Below are 21,439 nucleotides of genomic sequence, written 5' to 3' on the forward strand. Positions count from 1 at the left end.
CAGAGCTGAGTTTCTGGGGGTTGAGTTTTGGTTTCATTTGTACAACAAACTCAAAACTGAAGATGACAAGGTCGTTTAAAAGGTACTCCTGTGTTTGCAACACAATCGCTGGGCCATGCTCAGCCCAAGTGAGGAGTGACTTTTAATAAATTAATTCTGTTTATTCAGACCTCCAACCACTACAGGTATGCTGGAAATCTTTCTGCCCTGTGAGATTTACTGGAAATATCATGAAAATATTCCATTCATCGTACTTGTTTTATCACTCGTGATCTTACTCAAACCCAAAACCCAAAAATTGCTGTGCTGAAATGGCAGATACCATTTTTAAAGCCTGCTAATCTCACGTTTTTATTGCTTGGCATGAGCTTCTAGGTTTGTTTTTATTTTACTGAAGAGGAAAAAAAGAGAGGGGAGGACAGAAATTGCTAATGAGCACAATTATGTGCTGCCCAGACCGAAAATGCCATCATGGCTCGCATGGCTTGGGGGAAGATTTCAAAATATTCCAAAATATTCCACCTTGTGACTCAAGTTAAAACACACTTACCAGGGGTTTCTAGCTGCCTGCCAGCTTCATGTGTAATTAGCTAAAATAATAAGGGCTGATCAGTTAAAAAATTGGCACTGATTTAAAATAAAAAGATGTCGAGTCCACTCAGACTGCCCTCTACAAAAACAAAATGCTGCCAGCAACTTCCTTGAAATAAATTCTTTTAAAATATCAGCGGTAATGTGATCCACCAGATATAATAGAGAAGAGAGAAATTTCACTTTCACATTTTCACTGCTCCATAAATGAGACATCTAAAAGCAGATATGCACTGTAAACCTGTGCTCATTGACTGGTGATAACCGATTTCTGTTGGGGTTATTTGATGTTGCAGCTCCTCCCATACTTCTCTGGGTGCTCTGTCCCCCACAAAAAGTAGAAAACTAAGAGATGAAAAGTAGAATTTTTTTTTTTTTAATTATTTTGGAGTGATTATAGAAAAACTAAAGAAACATGGCCTGCTTATAACCCAGAGTAAATAAAAAGTGATGAAGGCTTTTGAAATAAAATATATATTTAAAATATCTCAACCCAGTCCATTTCTACATCTGCCCAAGGTAAGAAATTCTACATAATGAACAGGGAGAAAGGCAGAATTAATAATTGGTCAGATTCAGGATGTATCTGTGCTCCATTTGTGCTCCTGTGTAAAAACAGGGAGTCTCTGTGGCCGCTGTGCTCTTTTCTCAGGGAGGAAGATGGATTACGTGTCTCAGCCCTCTTGGCAAGAAAACACACGGCCCCCACATGTCAGCAGAGGAATCCTCATCACCACTCATGTAAAATCTAATCCCTGCCTGTCATGACAGTCTCCAAAACATGGAGCATTCTCTGAACCACGGCCAATTTTTCGGCGGTTCAGTGCTCCAGGAGCAGCACTCCCTACTCCGTGTGTGTGTTATGCCTCAATGTATAAATACTCCCACTTTTAATGCAGTCACTTTAAAGCTGAGAGGGGCTGGAAATCAGTGGGAATCCCATGGGATTCCTTTGGAGGGCTGCCACGTGAAACTCGGAGTTTCATTCACGACAACACGGAAAGAGCAGCGGCCTTGCCGTGCCTCTCCCGCGGGAATTGCCGGCCCGGGAGCGTTTCCCCCAGCCTCATTTCACAACGTGTGAGTGAAATCCAGGACACAATGGATGGATGGGGCTGCTCTAAAGAAGCCTTTGTCAGAACTTTCTGCAGTGGTAAGTTCTCCCAGAAACACGAGCTGAATGTGCAGGGAGCAGCAGGAATATGTGAGGATATGTGGTGAGCAGGACGAATGTGGCCGGGCATAAGCAGCTGCAGGGCTGCAGACGTGTGCCCTGATGGGAGGTGAGTGCTGCCTGAATTGCTGCTCTGCTCCACAGGCACCTGTTGAAATAAAATACAGCCCAGGAGCACGAGAGGCTGTGCTGATGGGGAGATCCTGAGGAGCACGTGGGTGTCTGAGAGTGTGGGCAGTTCAAAATAATGGGAATTGTTTTCTTTCCAAGCAATCTGAGGGTGCTGTTGGCTTCCCACCAAGAGTCTGGGGCTGGAGAACGAGAGGAACCAAGGCAAGGTGTGGATCCTCTTCAAAAGAGAGAGGGAAAAAACCTCAGGGGAGGCTCAGGGTGGACAGCAGCAGGAATTTCCCCATGGAAAAGGAGCTCAGGCCTTGGAAAGAGCTGCCCAGGGAGGTCTGGAGTGCCCATCCCTGGAGGTGTCCCAGGAAGGGCTGGAGGTGGCACTCAGTGCTCTGGGCTGGGGACAAGGTGGGCATCGGGCACAGCTTGGCCTCTATGGTCTTGGAGCTCTTTTCCAACCTTAATCCTGGGATTCTGGGACAGAATCTGGATTATCCAAGTGCTACTGAATAAATGTGTGGACTGGTGTGTACCACAAGTGGTGTTTTGATGCCTGGATCTAGTTTCAAGTTATTTGAACAGGCAGGTAAGTTCTTGAGAGGTTTTTGGTATTTCCTGGTCATTTTGGCATCTCCTCCTCCTCCTCTCACAGCTGGAAAATTCAGAGCCTGTGAAAGACCTGGGCACTGAAATACCAGAGGGGAAAATAATTTAATTCTACTTTGCCTCGTAGGTAGAGGGTAAATTTCTGAGGATGATTCAGCACTGCTTAAAAAGAAGATTCTCCCATCAGTGGCCTGCACTGAACATGAATTTCATGGCCCTGGAATCATTGTGGGTTCTGGTTTTCCTCCCCCTCTGGCTGTGCATTAACACTGGACACTCCAAACTCACCAAAAATTTCAGGAAAACAGATTATCTGGAATTAAGCAGGTACCACTCAGCAAAAGGGTGAAGCAGAAGAAAAAAGAAGTGAGCACCAAGCTGTGAATGCAAGTTTTTTACTCCTTAGTGTTAATCTTCCTCTTCATGAGGCTGAAAAACTACACAGCCTCAGGACCTTGCTCAGCAGGGCAGAAGGAAGAGGAAAAACATTAAAAAGTGTGATTTTTAGCAATATTTTTTGTTGAGAGTGTCAGAAATTTAAGGTTAGTATGCCATCTGAATATGACTATTATTATTATTATTATTATTATTAATTGCTAAAAGAAGAGAACCACCCCAAAAAGCTGAGAGCAGCTTGTTGGCCCTGGACTTTTACAAATTTCTTTCTGGGGAAAGTTTTTAAGAACTCCTAGTCAGGAACTTTACTCCAAACAATTTATTACCTGTTCATATCCACATATTTAGATCCATATTTACAATCTTACAATCTATGTAGAGTGCCTTATTCCATAAATTAAACATTATTTCTCGTAGATAAATAAAACATTTTTAGAGTCACAGTGATATTACAAATACATCAATTGTTGGTGTCAAACACCTGATCCCACAAATTGTGTGACAAAAACTCCTCCTGTTCTGCTCTAAACCCACTCCAGGCCAAAAATTTAATTTATTACAAGGCTTTAATGGGGAAGGGAAGGGAAGGGAAGGGAAAGGAAGGGAAGGGAAGGGAAGGGAAGGGAAGGGAAGGGAAGGGAAGGGAAGGGAAGGGAAGGGAAGGGAAGGGAAGGGAAGGGAAGGGAAGGGAAGGGAAGGGAAGGGAAGGGAAGGGAAGGGAAGGGAAGGGAAGGGAAGGGAAGGGAAGGGAAGGGAAGGGAAGGGAAGGGAAGGGAAGGGAAGGGAAGGGAAGGGAAGGGAAGGGAAGGGAAGGGAAGGGAAGGGAAGGGAAGGGAAGGGAAGGGAAGGGAAGGGAAGGGAAGGGAAGGGAAGGGAAGGGAAGGGAAGGGAAGGGAAGGGAAGGGAAGGGAAGGGAAGGGAAGGGAAGGGAGAAAGGAATGATGTTAATTGGACTTCTACTCAAAATTTCTTGATCCTGCCTGGCTAAGTCTAAATGCCAAAAAGAGGAGTCTGATTTCCCAAACTGCAGAATGTGGAAGTTCTATGCAAAGTGGATTTGTGAACTAAATTTCACCTACACAGGGGAAAATTTTCAGAGTGCTGCTGCATTGCTCTTCATGGAAAAAAAAGAAAAAATAACCTCACAACTGTATTTGAACTGCTTCAGTAGCCAACAAGTCAGGTCTTGCAAATAGGAAACAATTACTTGCCCAGGTAATTATTGGTTTAGTTTGAATGTCTGTTAGCTAATATTTACTTTTCAGCCAGCAGATTCTGATGCTTGCAGGAGGACAGGAGACATTTGCTGTAGGCTCCTCCATTTACAAATCTACTGCATTTTTATGGCTTCTTAATGTAGTCATGAAGCTGAATTTATTTTGTCCATTAATATTGGCTTTGCATCTCAGCATACCTTTGCAGTGTGGGGTTTTTTTTTCCAAATGAAAAATTCAGTTTTGCTTGGAGCAACCTGGGATAGTGAAGGTTCCCTGCCCATGGCAAGGGATGGAACTGGGTGATTTTTTTAAGATGAACAGGGAAGTTTTCAAGCACAAAGAGATGAGAGTCTAATTCATACAGGTAAGGACAGAAGAGGCAAACAAGGTTCTGTAGGAATATTTAACATTATTAGGGACTGCCAGAGTTCTCGTGGCACTTATTGGTCAGTGAGAAGGAATAGTTCCAAATTTTTGTTCCAGATGGCACAAAGTTTGTGCCATTTCCAAGGCACAAATCAGCAGTGGTTCTGCAATCCTAAAGCACCCAGGGCCATGAATCATCCTTTTTCCAACAGCAAAAAAGAAAACATACAAGCACTATTTGTGTTTTATATACATTCAGTTCCTGATTTTTCTTGCATTATTATGTCTTAAAATATCATAGAACAGCCATGGCATTTAATCTATCACCAAAAAAAGAGAAAAGTCCTGTATTTACTCTTAATGTAGCTGTTGCCTTATGGGCTGTGCAAACATTAAAAAAAGAAAACAGTAATTCTGTGATAAGCACAACAGGAAATTGGAGCTTGCTGCTGATGAAACTGATATCCAGCTGGTAATCTGAGCAATGAAGTCACTAAACCTTTCCTGCACTATAAATTTTATTTCCTGGGACGTATTTAATGTTTTTGTTAGATTTTTTTTTTTTTTTTGACAACCCACACTGGGTCTTTTCATTTGAGAATCATCACCGTGATTTTGAGGTGTGATAAAAATAAGTGCTGTGATAAAAGCCCAATAGGGGAGCAGAAATGGAAAGTTTGCTGGTGTTTGAGTGTCAGAATTTCCATACAACAGGGGCTGTTGTGAGATAGCACCCAAGAGCTAAAAGGGGGAGGGTGTTTGAGCAGTGCCCGCTCTTCACAAAGGCTGCTCAGTAACCCTCACCCCATTGCCTCACTGCAAGCTTGGTGTTTGTTCAGCTATTGCATAAAAAACCAGCAAAGAGCCCTTCTGGAGGGGAGCAAGGAGTGAGAGCAACAGCCAGAGAAGGGGAAATGTAATTCTGGGACACTGAAGCCTTTCCTGGACTACTTATTTATTTATTTGCTTATTTGTTTGTTTGTTTGTTTGCTTATTTACTTATTCATTCATTCTGTCTTAAAATGCAGTGGTTTCTGAGAGAGGAATCAGCTCATCAGTCAATGCAGCTGAGGTGCTGGTGGCTTTCATGAACTTACCCACAGCATTGGGCCCAAATCACAGAATCCCAGGATCCCTGAGGCTGGAAAAGCCCTCCCAGCCCAGCTGTGCCCAGCTGTGCCCGATGCCCACCTTGTCCCCAGCCCAGAGCACTGAGTGCCACCTCCAGCCCTTCCTGGGACACCTCCAGGGATGGGCACTCCAAACCTCCCTGGGCAGCTCTTTCCAAGGCCTGAGCTCCCTTTCCATGGGGAAATTCCTGCTGCTGTCCAATAAATATTGTTTAAGTAAGTGATCACATCTTGTTTGACTGGTTACAAATGGTGGTTTGAATCCCTTCAGTCTCAGCAGAGAAAATTTGGAAGGTTTTTTCTCCTGCACCACTGAGAGTCAGAGGTGGGACCCAGGTGGTGGATTGGGATTTTCCAAATTCATTGGGTGAGGACACCTCCCACTGTCCCAGGCTGCTCCAAGCCCCAATGTCCAGCCTGGCCTTGGGCACTGCCAGGGATCCAGGGGCAGCCCCAGCTGCTCTGGGCACCCTGTGCCAGGGCCTGCCCACCCTGCCAGGGAACAATTCCTGCCCAATATCCAAGCTAAACTTCCCTTCTTTCAGTATGAGCCCATAAGGACCGTGGGACTCATCACTGCCACTCTCAAACAGGAGCACAGGGTGACAGCAGCTGCTGCTCTGAAGAAAGAGCAGAGATAAACACCAAACATCTTCTGGGGGAGATAGGCAAATCAGCCATCCAGAAAACTTGAGGGACACAGTGCTGACCATTTTCTTTTTAATGTGTTTGTTTTAAGAGCAAAGAAAGCTGTTAGGGAGGAAATTATCCCTGAGGGAATTCCAGGGGCTGGGGAGGAACTGGCTCACACAGAAGGAAAATTGAGGAAAGAGCTCACAATGAAGGAGAAGGAAAAGCACCAAAATAGAAACAAGAAGGTGGGCAGGCCCTGGCACAGGGTGCCCAGAGCAGCTGGGGCTGCCCCTGAATCCCTGGCAGTGCCCAAGGCCAGGCTGGACATTGGGGCTTGGAGCAGCCTGGCACAGTGGGAGGTGTCCCTGCCCATGGCAGGGGTGGAATGGGATGAGCTTTAAGGTCCCTTCCAAGCCAAACCATTCTATATTCTATGATTCCATGATTTCTGTGGTCAGAAGCTTTGTAGGACCAATCTCCCAGGAAATTGGTTCGAGGGAGTTGGAAAGATCCTTAAGGAAATTGCACTATAAACCAAAGGAATGGGAAATGGAGTAGAGAAGACCCAGATGGGTAAATTGTGAGTTCTTTTCACAGCTCTGAAACACAAGTTAGAAACTGGATCAGGGACTTCCAGATGAGCACAGAAACTCAGCATGACCATGCAGTGATGAAGTCAGGGAGGCCAAGACACAAAATAAATGCAGATTTCACAGGAAGACAATTATATTGGATGTAAAAAAACACAGGCAGGGAATGCTCACTTGGCTCCCTGTCCTGAGACAATATCCAGTCCCAAAGATTGCACAGAGCATTGATTTGCTTCACCAACTTTGTCATTAAGTTGTACCTGAAATTCTGTAAAAAATCGATGTCCTCTTGCCAAAACCTCTCTGTTATTTCTGTGGCACAGGAAGAGGGCAGAAGAGGATTGAACACGGACCCAGGACCCTGCCAGAGCACAAAATGTCTCATAACACCCATCACATGGCACAAAAATGCTTCATGGTGTTGAGAACAGAGGGGAGATGGTTCTGGAGGGTTCCAAGAGCAGGTGGATCTGTTGGAGGACAGGCTAGTGGAAATGCAAATATCACAGAATTATGGAATCATGGAATGGTTTGGGTTGGAAGGGAACTGAAAGATCATTTTGTTCCACCCCCTGACATGGGCAGGGACACTTTCCACTGTCCCAGGCTGCTCCAAGCCCTATCCAGCCTGGCCTTGGGCACTGCCAGGGATGGAGCAGCAGCAGGTAAATGTCATCAGGGGTTGGATGGGAGCAGAGCCTGATCTGCTCACCTGGATGTGATCCATCCTCTCCACCACAGAAGGAGTCAGTTAGAGGGAATTCAGAAAAAAAAAAAAAAAAGGAATGTCAATAACCAGAAATAAAGAAAGCAGGGTCTGGGAAGAAAAAATCGAATTAATGGGAGAAGAAAACCTGGAAATAATATCTAGGGGAAAAAATAGAAATAAACATAATAATACTTAAAATCTCTCAAACCTTTTAAGTCGTTCATACAAGGCCTGTTAACATTAACAGGAATCAGGATTCTATTTCTAATTAATTTTTTTTAAAAACTTGTAGCAGCTAAATTAGACCTACCTGATTGAGAGAACTTAAACATTCTGAGAGGAAGATTTTGACTCATCCTTCCTCAGAAGTGAAAGAGGTTTTTTTGAAAAACACAACTTTCACGAGGACTTATAAATCTGTGAGGGGACATGAGATTTTATTCCCATCTGTGCTTCCAGGTGAAGTCACCACAGTCCATTTGCATCAAAACTGAGTCTAACCTGGATGTCAAAAAACACCTGAGATGTCCCTTTAGATGCTTTTTCTGTCCTCCCTCGTGGCTCAGGTCCAGCCCTGGCTCTCTTGGCTCCCCAATTTGCTGCTGCTGGAGTGAAAAACACTTTAAAGAGCAGCCTGTCATGCATTTGGCTCCTTTTGGGGGCTTTAGGCTCTTAACCCAGGCTGTTGTTCCTTTCACTGACACAGCCAGAGGTCACCCTCCCCTTTTGTCACCGAGGCTCAAAAAGAGCAAGAGGTTGCAGTGCCCACAAAGCCCCTTTGTGCCCCAATTCAGCAGCTGAAGCACTTCTGAGCTCACAGGTTGTGCCAGGCGCTGCCCAGACGCTGCCCTGGTGACAGAGGCACCGCTGGGGCTCTGTTTGCCGGGTCATGCACACAAAAAAAGCCTTCAAGAGTGGGTTAAGAAGGACTGGGATGTTCTCATCAGGTGCTCCTCACACGGGAACACAGGGACTCATACATTATACATGGTGTCTGCAGCAGAGGAAATTCTTCAGCAGCTCCCAGGAAGGGTCTGAACCCAACCTGAACAGCTCTGAGGGGTTGGCAGCCACTCTGGCCACTTGCAGAAGAAGGGATTTTAGGGCTCTCAAAACCCTTAAACTGATATGGAGACAAACTTGATAATTTTCAGGCTTTCCATGAACTGGTTTCTCGCCTGTGGATGATGTGGATGAAGTTCAGTGCATGAACTTCAATAGGAAAAAAGAGTCAATCTCCACAAAACTTCCCCAAGCAAATCTTCAGCACAGACTGCGAGACAATCCTTTCAATCCAAACAACAATTTAAAAAACTGCAGCTGTGTGCGAAATCATTACTGACTGCTGATATTTATGAGCAATGCCTGACCAAAGTTTCAAAAAATAAATTAAAAATAAGAGTGTATCAGCGGGTTTGGGTGCATCCCCTCTTTGCCACCTGCCCAAGGTACTGAGGTGGCTTTCAGGGTTCCCCCAGAGGTTTTGTTTTTGAGGCTCAGCCCCATAAATGCTGGTTTATGTCACGAGGCACTGAGGCCATCTGAGAGGTAAATAAATGTCCTGTCTATTAGTGAGTGCCAACAGCAACTTGGTGGCAACAAAGCCTCAGTTGTTGAATTATTTATGAATGCCAACGTTATTCATTTTGCTCCTGGAATCCTGGGGTCTCTTCTGTTTTGTTTATGCACATGCACACCCATTAGAGGTGTAATTTATATATAGAAAGCACGAAGAGGAGAAATCTGGAGTATTTCCCTCTGCAGTTGATGGGGTTCAATTTACTCAAGAGCCACATGACCTCCTTGAGTGTGGAGTCCTCTCACTCCTCATTTCAGAGCAGGATGTCTGTGAGAAGTTACCAGGAGATGATTGATGAGAGCATTTTCAAAATGGCAGCATTTTAAATATTTCTCCATATTTCTCCCTCCTGCAAGGGAGAAAAACTTGTGTAGATTACTCAAGTTATCCAAATTTTTTTCTCTCTTTCAAAAATTTTCCTTCTACTCTTAGTTCTCTTTAACAGGAATTTTTCTTAACTATGTAATAGGAAATTTTCTTAATTATGAAGCATCAGAATGCTGGATGAGACAATTCTGAGTCTCCATTTAAATTTATATTTTAGGAACTGTAAGAATTGTGGTCATCAAACTCCAGACCCTTGATCCTGTGGTTTTTCTGGTGCAGAAAGAGGATTTTTTTGCAGTTCATGCATGTATTTCTTTCATTACAAACTGTACACTCAGCTGTCAGAACATCAGGAGCCATCTCCAAGGAGTTTATCATCGATGACACAAAATTTTGCTGCCACTTCTGTGCTTTTCCTTTGGATTTAGGAGAGTTTCATCTCCAGCTTGGAGCAATCCTCCTGAAATCAGTGAATGCTTTCCTTGTGAGCCAGGAGGAGCTGGTTCACGTTTCCATATGTTCAAACTTACAGGGAAGAGCTGCTAATGGGAATTTTTGCCCTACCCTGCTCTCCCCAGTTCCCGATTCCTCCACCCCTTTCCTGTGCCCAGCTTTGTTGCAGCACTTTGGATTCCCTGGGATTGACTCCATGAGAAAAGTCACCTCTGATTTGGTGTCCAAAGGCTCATATTTGTTTATTAAAATGCCTCTCAGGTCAATATTCTGCAAGCATGGAATCCCAGCCAGGATTTTCCTGTAAGCTATTGGCATTGTGCTCAATAGCATGATCCTGACAGCAGATTTACTGCAGTTTGGATCACCATGTCAGGCAGCACCTCAATCCTGATTTTAGTGGAATTAAAGGGCAAAACTCACCCTTGGACAAGAACATTTCACCCTGATGGCTCCCTGAGGCTCAGCAGGGTTTGCACAGACCCTTTTTTTCCCCTATTCACCTGATTTTCCCCCTGCATTTATCTTCTCACTCAACTACATCCAACTGCTCCCAATCTTGTGGGGTTTCCACATGTTTTAGGACTCCATGGATGTCCCTTCAATTGTGTGACAACCACACAACCCCACAATTAATATTTGGCTCTGTTTGCTTAAGATGAATGGCATCTTAAAAAGTTCCACCATGTACAGTAATCATCATAATCATGTGGGCAGCCCCTTCCCCAGTTCCTTTAGCCCTGACTTTTGCCCTTTTTTCTTGATTGATAAGTGACAGCTTTGCATTCTGGGCCTTGAAATATATATTTACAGTAGTCTAAGAAATTTGTCCTTAATCAAAGGAGGCTTGACTTGCCAGCACATCTTTAGAATATTATTGAGTAACTCATTAAAATGTTAATAGCTTCTGTCAGGATTTATTGATCCTGATGTCAGCTTTTCTCAGAATAAGAAATAAAGCTGATTTTTGTCTTATCTTCACACTGTGCTGAGTGATCAGGACTTAAATAGAATAATGAGAAGGGCTTGAGGAGAATAATCAGCATTTATCCAGCACTCGTGCCAGGGCTGAACACAGACAGAGCCCTGCAGACACAAGAGTGGGTTTTATGTGGTGTGTGAAATACTGGGGGGTAGAAGGAAAATGAAGAGGACTTTTTATCAGGAAGATTCTGACAAATAATTTTTCTGCTGAAGCAAATAGAGAGGATGCAATCCCATCAAATGTTTCACCTGAACAAAAGCAGCATTTTTTTAACAGCTTAGTGAAATAAAAGCCTGAGTGCTCCTGTTGTCCAGTACATCTTCAGTTATGCAATAAATAATGAAAAAAATCCCATCCCACTGAATTTCTGGAAGACAAACTTTTGATGTTGTCAACATTATTTGGGTTACATGTGGCACTGGACAAAATCCTGAGAGATCCAGGAAAGGAGGAGGAGGGAAAGGTGCTTGTTTTCCAAACTGCTCATCTCAGGATCCTTCCCAGCAGGAGCAACAAGAGGAAAACAGCAAATCCCACGCTGAGCCCAGCAGAGGCAGCGTTGTCAAGGGTCAAGATGAATGAAAACAATAAGAGAGAAGAATCTGTCTTTTGTATCTTGCTTTAAAAATCATGAAGTGGGGACTTTTCTTGTGAGACCATCAAGTGTTGCACAGCCTGACCAGGATTTTAGCTCACGATGGGAGATTTGCTAATTCAAAAGGACTCAGATATGGAAAAATGTATTTTTCTTAAATTATTCCCTTAAAAATGTATTTAAACAGCTGCCTACAAGGCAATTCCCTCTGAGCCTGGCATGTAGGAACTGTTTCCCTGGTAAATGCCTGGAAGGTGCGAGGAACTGTCTGAAGGATTGGGGCATTGAAAATGGGCTCAAACCTGACCTGGCTGCATTGGTGCTGCAGTGAAAAGGCTGCAGAATGACAATGTCTGCAGGAAAAAAGGCTCAGCCTTCTGATACAAGAGATTCCTTTAAATCCTGTGTTCCTCTAGCAAAGAAATTAGAATTAGAAAAAAAAATATAGAATTAGAAAAAAAAAAAAAAGCAGGGTTTTTTGTAGTTTATGTAGAAGGGCAAGAGCTACAGCCAAGAGGGCGGTGAACTTCAAAAAATGCTGCAAAACTTCAAGAAATAATAATAATTTTAGGAACACCCCGACAGAGGCTGTTTCCTAAATCAGAATGCCTTGCCTGGATATTGAGTAGAGTTTGCAGTCAGGGAGAATTTATAGGAGCTGTAGCTACGAGTGATATTGCTCTGGATTTGTTCAACTTACCTTTCATCAGATTAGTGCACATAACAGGACGATGAAATTTGGCCAAGCAGCCAGATGTCATCACATGCTTAGTGCATTCTAATCTGGCATTTCCAGTATTTGAGACTGAAAAGGGAAAAACCCTGGGATGATGCCTCGTTATGGGACTCACAGCTCTGATTTTCATTAACACTTTTCCTGTGGCAGTTGCCAATAAATCCTGGAATTGCTGGCATTCCTTTAAAAAGGGGAGAGGCAACAGCTGCGAGGATGCAGACCAGAAATATTATTTGGTATATGATAAAGAGCGTGAAATTCGGCTGAATCCTTAATTTAACATATTAATTTTTATGTATAAAGTGCACAATTAATAATAATTTCTCAGAGTGGCACTTGTATATTAAGAAATTCAATCTGCCTGTAAGTAATTATAGATTTTTTTGGTGCAATGCTGTTCAATACTCAATATAAAAGTTGCTCATATCTGGAAATGACTTTAGGATCGAGGTCAGAGTTTTTATGGAGTGATTTGAGATTCCTCAGGATAAAAATGCCATCTAAATGTAAAGATACTGTTTGTTAGGCATTAGTGCTTTACAGACAGTAAATTTAATGGGCCTGATTTTCATTTACCTTTACAGTCAGATGAGGGATCTATTTTGGAAAAGTCACCACTGTGGGGAAAGAAAAACAATAGCCAGGAAATTGCTAATGTTAATGTGATGTAAAGTCAAGCAACCATTTCCAATCTCGTTTAAACTTTGATTCAGGCAGGGCCTGGAACCTGCGCTTCATTTTAATCATGTCAGCAGTCCCAGCAGTGGGGAGACCACTTAAAATTAGGATTTTTTTTCTGCCTGCACAGAGGCCTCAGTCAACAGACTCCAAAATACATTAGCATTTCTCATCCCAGCTCTTAATGGATGGATGGTGCTCTCCCAAAACACGGAATAGGTATTTAATGGAGCAGAAAAACTTCCCTGCTGGAGGGTCTGAGAGGAGATGGGGAGGGAGAGGCTCATCCCTGGAAAGAAAGAGGGAATCTCAAGGAAAATCCCTCGTGAGGTGCTCTGGGGAATTGCAGTGTGCTCATATGGGCACCCACACTCCTTCCTTAGCTGGGATAAACACCTCAAACAAGAGGGAAGGAACTGTTTCCAAAGATTTCTCTGCCTTCTCCGACCCCCAGGGGATGTGTCATATCTTCCACCGAATCCCAGAACAAGCCAAGCTGGAAGGGACCCACAAGGATCATCCTCAGTGTCAGCAATAAATAACTTTATCAAAGAACTCCCCAGAACGGGGCAGAGCCAGAGGCTCCCTCAGAGCTGCCTCCCTCTCAATGGAGCTATTCAAATTATCTGTATTATTGGTCATTTGAAGGATTAATCTTGCCCGAGAGTGACTTTGAATGTCTGCTGAGAAACAATGTCCCCTTGTGCCTTGGCTTTAAAAAGAAAGTGCCCTCTCTGAATTTCAGAGCACATGTTTATAAATAAGACACGCTCACAGCCCATATTTTGCACTTTCAGCTCTAAGTGCTGTGTGATCTCGAATTTGCTGGGCTTTGGGGGTTTTTTTCCCCAAACACAAAGTTCAGAAAGAGCCATTTTACGCTCTTTGGAAAGTAATGATGTGCAGCTTGGTGTTCTGCACGGCCCCTCGTGCACGTGCAGAGGTATTTTTATGTATTGGGAATATGTTTATCCTTCAATCTTTAAAAGGCTGCTCACAACAGGAAATATTTGCACAATCCTTCAGGCATCTGCACCCTTTTGAAGAAATCATTAAAAGAAATTTGCTTCTGACACTCGGGGACTTTAAGAACTGTTGTGTGTTTTGGGGGCTCTTTGAAACTTCTTTTTCCCCTTAAAATTGGCAAGACGTGTTTAGTTAGCTTATATATATTTATTTATTTAAATTTTTATGTATGTATTTATATATTTATGTTTTTTCCTAATAGAAAGTAGGGATTGTATGTGATTATGGCTAAAAGAGAGGACTGAAAAATTTTATAAACCTCTTCCTACATGATCCACGACAATTTTGTAGATTTTAGGATTGGAAAGGATCATCACAATTTTCTCTTTCTCAGAAATATCCCTGGATCTCGAGCAGGATCCAGGCCATGGGATGCCACACCTGTGACTTGCCTATGTTTAACCATGTGGGATTGGGATGCAATTCCACTTTAAAAGCCTCAAATTACTGGAAATTGATCATATTCTGTGGTAAAAGTTGGTTTATTCCTTGGCTGATCTTGCAGCTAGATACAGAATCCTTTGGTCTGACAGATAAGGAGCTTCCCTGGGATGATTCTCTCTCCCAGCCCATTTCCAGTAGGGAAATGGGGGCACTGAGAGACTCTGGGAATGCAGTGATTATTCCCAGTCTTGGATCTGCTGCAGGTTTGTGGTCCCAGCCTTTTTGCTCAATAAGGATGTCAGAAATCACAGGTGAAATCTGCAGTTGTGGCAAACATATTTAATTGGAGTTTAATGGTGTAGAAAACACAGCATGAATGAATGCAGGAATACTTTAGACCTGTTATTTTCCATTGTTCCCAGGCCTCCATAGAAAATCCATGGTTTGAAATATCTGGATAGAAGCAGTTAAAGTGTTTCTTCAGGATATCATGGGTGTAGGAGGTTGCTCCAGTGTCCTCACCAGCAGAGCACAAGTTCCTACCCTTGTCAGCTCCACACGTCCACAGAAACAGGACAAAAAGCTCCTCATTTTCAATTCTAAAATAGATCTTTGCCTTCATTCAGGAATTTTCGTATCTTGATCCTCACGAGGATCTCTGGATGAATCTGACTCACAAAAGCCTTGAGCAACCCCACCAAAAAAATGCTGCTGATAAGGATTCAGCTGACCCATGGGGCTTGGCAATGTTCCCTCCCCAAACCCAGCTTCACAGCCAACAAAGAATTTTCCAAGGAAATCTAAAAATAATTTGCCAGCAAAGAGCCTGAGGTTTGAGATCTCATGGAACACAATTAGAGATGTGAAAATGCACCACAAGAAAAATGTTGTGAGGATATTTTTTAAATTTTTTTAATTCCATCCCCTTTAGCTAAAATTTGCTTTGGAAGTTTTCCACTTTCCACCTGATCCAAAAGGTTGGATTTTAAGTGATTCCTGACAAAAACAGCAGGTCTAAAGGGGCAGCAGGAAAAAAAAACTATTTGGGGAGAGCAAACACCTTGACAGCACTGGGCATTTCCCTTTGGAGGAACATTTCAAGGTGTTGGTTGAAATATATTATGCAAAATAACCTCATTTCTCTTTAGTATTTGAGCCACACCTTTGTCATGAGATTCCTCAGGATTTTAACTCTCAGGGGAGTTCAGACCTGGCAAGAAAATCATGGAAAATGGGAGAAGGAGAGTGAGAGAGGGAATATTTTACCAAAATCATGGAAAATTTGGGTTGGGAGGGACTTCAAGGATCTCATTCCAACTCCCTGCCAGTCAGGGAATCTTCCACAAGACCAAAGTAAAGCTGGAGAAGTGAATCCCAGACTGAGGTCTCCAAGTTTTCATCCTCTTAATGGATGTACCCTGTGATTTGGAAAAGGTAATTTAAGGAAATGAAGCACAATGGGTGCAAAATTGGGGAATTCACCCCTGAAAGTGCAAACGAATGGGAAATCTGCCAGAATTTCTCCAGAAATGTCAAAGCAGGACCTAAATGCTTCCAACCCCAGCCATGTTTCTGTGTCCCTCATCACCACACCCAACGATCCATCCAAGCCACTAAAGGAATTTAATAACATCTTTTTAAAGGTACTTCTCTGCCTTTTCTAATTGCACAGATGAGGTAGGAGGTAAAGACAGCACCCGAGCAGACACAAGTGATGCTGCAAGGAGTCTGATGGGTCGATTTTTTTCCCCCTGCATCCCATAAAAAGTGGTAATTGACATTTTAATGCATGACATGTCGCATTCCTTCATAACGCTGCCGTAATTGAATCCACGTGAAAGCAGAGTGCTCTGCGTGACCCCGGAGTGTGCCACACACCTGGAAGCAGTGAAGTTCAATTAATATGTCATTGCTACTAATAACAGCTACCACTGAGAACCTCCAGCCAGTGGCTGCTCCAGAGGAAGCAGTAATCCTTGGATTTGGGCAGATAATATACAGTAAACACCAAGGAGCCATTGTTTACATGCAGCGCTGCTTTGGATCAACACTTAAAATCTTGCTCTCTCACTAATTTGCTGGTTTGCACTGGATTCCACCATTTCATTCACCCCTGCACCCCATTTGTCCGGCTCGGTGGGCAAAAATTTGCAGCTCCTAAAATAAAATCAGCTGAGGGCCATTAGTGGACTGAATCAAACAGCGCTGAGACAAAGGTTTATGCAATAAAAGAGGGGCATAAATCACACGCTGGCACAGAGAGAAAAAAAGCTGTGATAAAATGGCCTTAAGGATTTGATTTAATCTGTCAAAAGCCAGGAAATTTAGAGTGGAGAGATGAGAGTCCTTCCTTTACTTGGCTTGTTGTTAAAATCAAGTTATCAAAAGTCCCACATCAAGGAAATAGATGTGCACACACAAGGAGCCTGTGTATTCCCTTCACTAATTTACTGGTCCAGCACAGGGGTTTAAAATCTCCTTTTTATTATTTCAGCATCAGGTCTGAATTCACTCAGTTGTACATCAGGCTCTGGACACAATTTGGGTGTCCCAGGTGCTGAACCTGAGAAATTTTTAAACCACTTCCCTAGAAGTTCACAGGGAATCAAAACTGATGGAGCTCTGACCAACCTGAGCTGGTGGAAGGTGGAACTCGATGATCTTTAAGGTCCACTCCAACCCAAAGCATTCTAGGATTGTCCTGAATCCACAATATCCCCGTGCTGGCTGGGATTACAGAGCAGGATATCGAGTTACAAACTTTGCATCACTCGTTACCGCTGAAGACCACGGTGGTGATTCATGAGGAGTTTGGCCTCTTCACAGAACCCCTGTTTGCAGCATCAGACCTGGGAGTTTTTACTGGTGTTGAGGCAAACCTCAGGGGAGTTGTAGTTTCTGGCTGGGTAATCCCCAAAGATCCAACTTCTTATTGAAAAAGGGGTTGGACTCGTGGAGAGCTCCCCTCCTCCTCCAGCAGCTCTCACCACCACATCTATTTTATTCCTCCGACCACGCTGGGCTCTCATCTCAGATTTGCCTGAGATTTATCTGTCAGCTTTATCTCCTCCTAAATTCAGTTCAGCTCTCCAGCTGATTCTCTGGGGCATTCATGATAAATAATATTCCCTGTGTTTTTCATGCTCCTATTTCCCCTCACTTTGCTTTTTTGTGTATCTCGCTTTAAATCCCCTTCTACTGACCTGCCTGAAACCCCACATTTATGGGTTTAGAGCCCAAATTTCCCCACTGATGGTGGGGAAAGCACTGGGAATGATTAAAATGAGAATATTTCTCTCATTTTAATTGCACAAATCCAGCTCATTCTAAGATCCTCTCTGGTGTTTTTTTGAGCTCTCCAGTCCACGCTGCATTTTCAGAGGGTCAGAGGCATCGGTGGAATCAATCCCACTGTATTTGCACTGCCCAATATCTGCAATCTATTCAGGGTAAACATTTCTCTGCCAATCCCCACTGCAGGAAGCTTTCCCAAGATATGCTAATGGCACCTCTCCAGTGCTGGAAAAACGCTGCAGCAGAGAAAGCTGGGGGAAAAAAATAAATACAGAGCAAGCTCCGGGTTCAAAAGGGAGCAAAGAGGAGAAAAGCACATTCAGAATTCGTCTTTTAGCAGGAGGTGAAGAAATAAAAGCTTTTCTGAAGGCACTCGAGTGACAAAAAGAAGGTTTGGAGACAACAATTTGGACCAGTTTGTGTTGGTGCAGGGAATCTACTGATTTCTTCCCTCAGAAAATAAATGTATTGGGAGACTTAGAGCCAAGGATCCTATTTGGTGGGGCTGGTTTTATGGAGAACTCTGTATGAGAACAGATAATTCCAGGAATTTTTTGGAAATCCCTAATAAGTAGTAAGAGAAACCAGTGAAATAATTCCATATATTTATCTATAGCAACATAAAATTTTCTCCTGCTTGTTTGCTTGCTTGCTTGTTTATTTGGGTTTTTTTGGGGTTGGGATGGGAGGTTTTTTGTTTGTTTGGGTTTTGGGGTTTTTTTCTTAGATAGGAAAATGCCCCAAAAATTATTTTGGAGACATAAAACTAGGTTTTGCATTTTATTGCAAACAATCCAAATCTCAGCATCATTTCCAAACTCATAAATTGCTCTGGGATTTGGCTCTTCCAAGGAGAATGCATAAAAAACTGAGCAGTAAGAAGTCCAAGGGAGATTTTAAGGGGGTGGTGGGCTGGTTCTTAAAGCCTTTTTCCCACCTCAGACTTCAACATCTTCCTCATCCTGACATTTCCCAGCTGGAATTTTCATTTCATTTTTGTTGGGTTTTGGTTTTTTAGGGGTTTTTGTTTTTTTTTTTTCTTTGTTTAGGTTTGGGATTTTAAAGGCAAAAGCAAAAAAAGAAAACACAGTTCAAGCTCTAACTCAGGAGCAGAACACCGTTTTCCCTCATTTTCCTGCCATACCACGGAGTGATCCCGAACTGATGAACTGAGGGGAAAGTTCAGGTGTCTTTGAGGAAGTTCAAACTTAACTTTAATCTCCATCTTCTCCACAAAGAATGTGGAGGAGCCCACACTGGGGCAGGTTTGCTGGTAGGACTTGTGATCCCACTGGAGCCCCAGGCTGGAGCAGTTCCTGCAGGACTGACCCCATGGATAAAGGGATCCACACTGGGGCAGTTCCTGCAGGACTGACCCCATGGAAAGGGGACCCACACTGGGGCAGTTCCTGCAGGACTGACCCCATGGATAAAGGGATCCACTCTGGAGCAGTTCCTGCAGGACTGACCCCATGGATAAAGGGATCAGTTCCTGCAGGACTGACCCCATGGATAAAGGGATCAGTTCCTGCAGGACTGACCCCATGGATTAAGGGATCAGTTCCTGCAGGACTGACCCCATGGATAAAGGGATCCACATTGGGGCAGTTCCTGCAGGACTGACCCCATGGATAAAGGGACCCACAATGGAGCAGTTCCTGCAGGACTGACCCCATGGATAAAGGGATCCCTGGAGCAGTTCCTGCAGGACTGACCCCATGGATAAAGGGATCCCTGGAGCAGTTCCTGCAGGACTGACCCCATGGATAAAGGGACTCACACTGGGGCAGTTCCTGAAGGACTGACCCCATGGATAAAGGGACCCACAATGGAGCAGTTCCTGCAGGACTGACCCCATGGATAAAGGGATCCCTGGAGCAGTTCCTGCAGGACTGACCCCATGGGAAAAGGGATCCACACTGGAGCAATTCCTGCAGGACTGACCCCATGGGAAAAGGGATCAGTTCCTGCAGGACTGACCCCATGGGAAAAGGAATCAGTTCCTGCAGGACTGACCCCATGGGAAAAGGGATCAGTTCCTGAAGGACTGACCCCATGGATAAAGGGATCCCTGGAGCAGTTCCTGCAGGACTGACCCCATGGGAAAAGGGATCCACACTGGAGCAGTTCCTGCAGGACTGACCCCATGGATAAAGGGACCCACACTGGAGCAGCTCCTGCAGGACTGACCCCATGGATAAAGGGATCCACAGTGGGGCAGTTCCTGCAGGACTGACCCCATGGAAAGGGCCCCATGCTGGAGTAGTTCCTGAAGGAGCTCCCCCTGAGCCACTGGAAAAAATTGAGAGTAGGTTGAGCCCAGGAAGAAGAGAGGGGTGGGGGAAAGGTGATTTTAAAGATTTACTTTTTATTCCTCATTATCCTGGTTGGATTGGAAATAGATGAATTTTTTTCCCAAGCTGAGCCTGCTTTGCCCATGGCAGCAATTCCTGAGCGTTCTCCCTGTCCTTGTCTCAACCCAGGAGCCTTTCATGATATTTTCTCCCCCCTGCCCCACTGAGGAGGGGGTGACAGCGTGGGTTTGGGGGGTGTCCAGCACCCAGGCAGGGCCCACCCAGCACAAGAGGCCGTGGCTGAACCCCTTGGGAGAAAGGAGGGTGTTGAGCCTGGATATTCATCATCCAACTGATCCTGTGTGTAAAACTTCCTGCTGTTGGCAGTGGAGAGGGAGAAGCTTTCAGTGCATTTGCAGGATGGATTCCTCACCGATTCCCTGGTGGTGGATTTTGGGGATCCAAGTTCAGGATCGGTGTGCAAAGGTCAAACAGATCATTTTAGAGGGAAGCATCTTCTGGGTGTCTTTCCAACGGTGACAGAGATTGAACTTGGCTCGTCTTTGTTCAGTTATGATCAAACCTATCCCAAATTCCCATAATAAAACACGGAAACCTTGATGACACAAACTCTGACTACAGGAAGAAGGCAAGAACAGCTGGGAAAAAAATGAAAAAAAGCAGCAAGTTCCTATTCTGGTACATTCCCACTTTTGGGTACATTCCCACTTTTGGGTACATTCCCATGGCCATGCTGGGCCTTCCCAATCAGCCTGATAACATCAGCAAGGAGACAGGCATCCTTCCCTTCCCTTCCCTTCCCTTCCCTTCCCTTCCCTTCCCTTCCCTTCCCTTCCCTTCCCTTCCCTTCCCTTCCCTTCCCTTCCCTTCCCTTCCCTTCCCTTCCCTTCCCTTCCCTTCCCTTCCCTTCCCTTCCCTTCCCTTCCCTTCCCTTCCCTTCCCTTCCCTTCCCTTCCCTTCCCTTCCCTTCCCTTCCCTTCCCTTCCCTTCCCTTCCCTTCCCTTCCCTTCCCTTCCCTTCCCTTCCCTTCCCTTCCCTTCCCTTCCCTTCCCTTCCCTTCCCTTCCCTTCCCTTCCCTTCCCTTCCCTTCCCTTCCCTGTGTTTCTCCTGCCTTGTTGAGGCTGCACTGTGGGAATCCCACTCTGGTTTAAGCTCCTGCCTTGGAGACTTGGCTGATCCAGGTCCATTTGCAGGGCTGAGGTCTTGAGTTCTCAAAAGTGACCTTGACCAGCACTTCTGCTTCCCTTCTCCATCCCCTCTCCCTTGCAATAACCATGGAATATCCTGAGTCAGAAGGGATCCTCATGGATCATCCAGGACTGCCCAGACCCCCCAGCAATCCCAGCCTGGGCATCCCTGGCAGCGCTGCCCAAACGCTCCTGGAGCTCTGGCAGCCTCGGGGCCGTGCCCATTCCCTGGGGAGCCTGGGCAGTGCCCAGCAGCCTCTGGGGGAAGAACCTTGTCCTAAATATCCCCCTAAACCTCCCCTGGCCCAGCTCCAGCTGCTCCCTGGGTCCCATCCCTGTCCCAGG

At 44.6% G+C, this 21,439-nt stretch overlaps 1 long non-coding RNA gene across 3 annotated transcripts; it reads left to right on the plus strand.

The window, feature by feature from the left end:
• The first annotated feature begins 1,514 nt into the window (after positions 1-1,514).
• Positions 1,515-5,794, plus strand: LOC138117651 (uncharacterized). Of its 3 annotated transcripts, XR_011154752.1 has the most exons (5): positions 1,515-1,744; positions 2,036-2,103; positions 2,622-2,821; positions 3,974-4,105; positions 5,502-5,794. It is a non-coding gene; the product is annotated as an uncharacterized lncRNA (long non-coding RNA). The 3 variants fall into 3 exon arrangements; XR_011154751.1 differs by lacking the exon at positions 2,036-2,103; XR_011154753.1 differs by lacking the exons at positions 1,515-1,744; positions 2,036-2,103 and adding an exon at positions 2,283-2,474.
• Positions 5,795-21,439: the final 15,645 nt, after the last annotated feature.

Source organism: Aphelocoma coerulescens, chromosome 1 (assembly GCF_041296385.1).
Source record: "Aphelocoma coerulescens isolate FSJ_1873_10779 chromosome 1, UR_Acoe_1.0, whole genome shotgun sequence".
NCBI lineage: Eukaryota > Metazoa > Chordata > Aves > Passeriformes > Corvidae > Aphelocoma > Aphelocoma coerulescens.